The following is a 5,175-nucleotide window of genomic DNA, read 5'->3' on the forward strand; positions in this document are numbered from 1 at the left end:
ACTCCTCCCATCTCTGTTGTCCGAGATTTGGAGAGTTGTAATATAGTCTGCTGTGCATTTTATTGCTCCGTTGATATGGTAGTATCTCACTCAGACCGTCTGACGCGTCACTGCCCACAGCAGAGCAAGCCCACAAGCCAAGCTGCGACGGACGGGTCTGGTAAACTCAGAGGCCATACCTGAAGCCAGGGAAATGCACCCGGGATGGCTCGTCAAAAGTTTTTTCTCAGTTTGCGACATTTAGAACTTTTTCCACAGACAGGGAGCCCCCCCCCCCCAGTCTCTGAAAGCTCAACAGGTAGATCTATAGCCTAGATAAACTCATCTTTCAGAAATTTGACCGACACTTAGCGTGAGAAATTGGGGGTGTGGCGTGTGAGCGTGTGAAACCAGTCAAATGCGTGTGTATCACGGCCAATGCGTGAGAGTTGGCAGCCCTGTTAACATATACCGACGCTCTCCGTCTCTGCGGATTGAGAATGATTGAAATTTTTCTTGGCACAGCTACCAGAACACTTTTATTTTTTTATTAACAACAAATAATACAAACATTCAGACAACGCAGATCAGAAAATTAAGAACAAATAAAGAATGAATTGCAACTTACATGAGACTTGAAACAATATTGATAAAAAAGGTACAAGGTAAATAAGATTATGAAGTAGACAATAGTAAATAAAAAACATAAATAAAATAAAATAAGGAGTGTGAGATTTGCAAAGGTGTATAAAATGTAAAAACATAAGTATTTAGTTAAAAGATTGGGGTATATATAAAAAATAAATCTAGCTTTTTATTGTTATAATTAATAGTTTCAATATGTGTGTCAATTCATTGGACAAATTTAAAAACAAGGTTAGAATGGAAAAACTAGCTTTGGGGATGTGAAACTTCCTAATAAGATAAGAGATAACAATATTACAAATATTCTACTTCTATAATCAAACAGTGTAATAATGTGTTTCCCTTGCCAGTATGATTTTATGTGTTGTTTTAGACAATATATAATTTTCTAAACTTTTTCAGTGCGATAATAAAAGAAAAACCAAAAAAAGATGAATTAACGATTCTTGTGCGGATTTACAAAAACTACAACATTTCAATTGGCATGAATTTTGATATAAATAAGCTGGTAGGATTATATCTGTATATTTTCAATGTAATTCTCTTATTTTGTTTGAGAGCAATATCTAAAAGAACAAGCCACGCCCTATGCCAGTTATAAGAAAGTGAGAGTTCCAAAAAAAATTCCGCGAGGTGTTACTTTTTTAAATTAGAAAACATTTCTAATGTGTTTTTGGTACAATTCTTGCAATTATAATCCATACATTTATATATAAAGAGTAAGTTTAAAATCAATGATATTTGTATTTTATAAACTTTTCATTAACTCTAAACGCCATTAGGGATAGATTTGAAACTGAATATTATTCTTTAAACGTTTTGGGACTGACTCTCTCTGAGAAAGGATTCATAGTTAATAATCGGCTTATTACAATCAAATAGATCCTTTATGAATATAATACCTCTATCAATCCATTGTTGCAAATACAGTGACTTGTTCCTCTTAGTAATGCATTCATTATTCCACAAGATGGCGTTGTGTGGAGAAAAGTTATGAGAATGACACAGCTTCCATGCCAATAGAGCTTGTTGATAAAAATTAGACAGTTTTAAAGGCAATCTTGTAATATTGTAGTTACAATTCAACAAAAATTTCAGACCTCCTACATTATGAAACACGTTATTGGGAATAAAGTACCATAATGACTCTGGTGCTCTTAAACATTCCTTCAACCATTTCACTTTGAGGGTGTAATTTAAGTCCGAAAAGTCCAAAAGTTCAAATCCACCTTCATTCTTAGAGCCAGAGAGCACTGCTTTTTTAAATGGTGGTGTCTGTTTTTCCATACAAAATTGGTAAACATAGTATTTATGTCTTTACAAGTTGAATCGTGGACATTGAGAGAGAGGGCAGGGTAGACAAATCTTGAAATCCCTTCTGCTTTAGTCAAAAGAATCCTTCCTAAAATAGAAATGTCTCTTTGAAGCCACAAGTTCAGTATAGTTTTAGTCTTCTTCAATTTGGATGAAAAATTAAGATGCTGACGTTCCATATAGTCTTTGCAAATATGAATACCTAAATATTTTATACATTTTTAACAGGTATATCAAACATTTTTTCCTCTTCAGTCTGATATAGACATAAAATTTCACATTTAGATTTGTTGAGTGTTAAACCCGAAGCAGCCGAGAATTGGTCAATTAGGGATATAGCATATGCAATCTGAGTTGTCGCTTAAAAAGACAGCTGTATCATCCGCTAGCTGAGTTACTCTAATATCCTTACCAAAATAGAATAAACCTTAATAATAAGATTATGTCCGAATGTGTAATGACAATAATTCAACCACCAGCAGGAACAAGAACGGGAAATAGGGCAGGTTGGCGAACAGATTGCATTACAGGAAATGTTGTGTGGTGTTTGGATATAATATCACAGAACTGTCAATATTTTGTAAAACATTTCGACAGCAGATATTAAATTTGGTCCAAAACCAAAAATCTTAAGTGCTTGAAAAAAATAGTGTTCTACTGTATCAAATGCTTTAAAAAATCAAGAAGTGTACGATCAAGCATCAGAATTGATGTTATCAGAATAGTCCAGCAGGTCTAGAACAGTCTTATATTGGGAGCTAATGTGGACGATTAGACATAAACCAGTCTGTGTTTAATTTATTATTCATGAAGACCTCTTTTTAAACCGTTTGGCAAAAATCAATGATGCAATTTTATTAGTCAAATTTAAGAGTGTAATGGTCTCCAGTTTTCTATCAATAGTGGTCTTTTTCAGGTTAGGGAAGAAGATATTAAGCCTTGCTTCATACTTGGGACATTTCCTTTTTAGAGTGCATTCTTTAAATAGATCAAATAGAGGATTTTCAATAATTTCCCAAAATGTAAATAAAATTCAACTGAAAGCCCGCGTTACCAGGAGATTTCTTTTTTCATTGACCCGACAGCCTCTGAAATTTCCAATTTAGTAATGGGACTTTCACAGTCCAATTTAAATTGTTCAGATATAGTTGGTGTACATGCTTTAATGACTCAAAGAATTTATCACATTCACCGAGTGAAAATATACTGATATATATACAATACTTATATATATGCTATAAAATGTACCAACATATTTGAAATATCTAAAGAGTTAGAGGTGAAATCGATATTTTAAGAGTGGTTCAAATTATTCCTCTTGCGATTTCGCTTCTCTAAAGCAAAAAATAACTTGAATTCCTTTCCCCTTGTTCCAACCATTTTGCTCGAGACCTTACAAATGCCCCTTTAGCCATTTCAAAATACATATGATCCACTTCCTCCTTTAATTTCTTCAATGTTATTTCTTCTTCCTCTGAAAGATTATCCTTAGTCATTAACATGTTTAACGTATCCATGAGATGTATTTCTTTAGCTGTGGCATTTTTTTTAATTACTTTACTTCTCTTAATAGCTATTTCTCTAATTTTAAATTTTAAATATTCCAATTTTTTATGCAATGCCTTCCTTATTACTAAATATGCTATTGGCTGCGTTTACTAAGTCACAAAAACTCATCATCTTTAATAAATTATTCAGTTTCCAATAACCCGTAAGGCCTACTACCATTTTGTTGTTTGTTCCCACTAGATGGTTGAAATTGTTTATGATCAGAGAATTGGGCATAATGTGAGGATTCTGATACATTTTTGCGTACAAGAAGGAGATATAAGCCATAGATCAATTTTAGACTGTAAGGATCTACTGACGTTGCTCCATGTGAATCGTTAATGTCAGGATTTAAAAACGCCAAAACATCTAATGCCAGTTTGTCACAAAATATGCAGTGCTTTTGAATCTTGATGTGGAACTAATCTAACAGGAAGTTATATCTCAAGGTCATCAGGAGCGTCATTATATTCACCTCCAATAATCAAGTGTGCATCTTTATATTTGATTTTTAAGATTCAATTTTCATACAAAGTTGAGGGAAACATTGTTTTGGCTAGAGCTTGTTATTATTATAGTTATATACATTGCAAACATAAAGAAAGAATTGTCTAGTTTGAAGACCAGATATCCATCTGCCTCATTTGAGATTACTGATTCAACTAATCTCCTTTAAAATTACTAGAGAATAGAGACACACTGCCAGAGTGTTGAGATGCATGACAAAAATAACATGGTATCCACATTGAGCTTTCCAAAATTTCACATCACTGTCCACCGAATGAGTCTCTTGTAAAAAAATCAAATCGGCATTTTTTCCTCTACAGAACAAAAAATTGATTTCCTTTTGGTACTGTCACGAATACCCCTTACATAAAAGATATATTTTTAAGGAACTAAAGGCAAAATCTGTAATTAAAAACTAAAAAGGATTGAACTGGATGTCTGTTAAGGTTAAGGGAACTAGTTAAAGGAAAAAATACTCTGAGATAGAAAACTATCAGAGATAGCTTACCGGCAGGTGGAAAGCTCTGAACACGAGTACCTCGAAAAACTCCTAAAATGTTTTAACTATTGGATCGTGAACATTTGCCCTTTAATTATGTATAAGGAAAACAAAAACCCTAAAAATGGGGTAATGAATTAACTTGAGTAATAGACTCACTAAGGAAAGTTTAGCAAGTAAGCAGTGTCAACATTGTACCTCACATATCAGAAGTAAACCAGTTTGCAGTGTGTTCACACCGTTGATGATGACAGCAGAACCCTGCCATTTAGTTTTCTTTCATCATTCGCGCGCTTGCTTCACAAGGGCCACAGTTTATTTCTGCACAGTCTCTCCTGTTGGGTTAAATCCTCAGCATCGGAGGTTCTTTCTCTTCATGACCTCAGCGTTGAGTGAGGCTCTCCACACTTTATATCTGACAGTGCGCATGGTGAACTGGATGATGGGCGGGTCTGAGTGCTTTTATCCTCTCTTCGGGCGTCCGACCGGTGGCACGGTGTGCCACCATGAATCCAAGCTTACTCTTTTCCTCTGGGATGATTTCAGCGATATAATTCAACCACCAGCAGGAACAAGAACGGAGAAATAGGGCAGCCTTGGCGAACAGATTGCATTACAGGAAATGTTTTTGTGGTGTTTGGATATAATATCACAGAACTGTCAATATTTTTGTAAAACATTTC

Source organism: Etheostoma spectabile, chromosome 9, assembly GCF_008692095.1.
Source record: "Etheostoma spectabile isolate EspeVRDwgs_2016 chromosome 9, UIUC_Espe_1.0, whole genome shotgun sequence".
Lineage (NCBI taxonomy): Eukaryota > Metazoa > Chordata > Actinopteri > Perciformes > Percidae > Etheostoma > Etheostoma spectabile.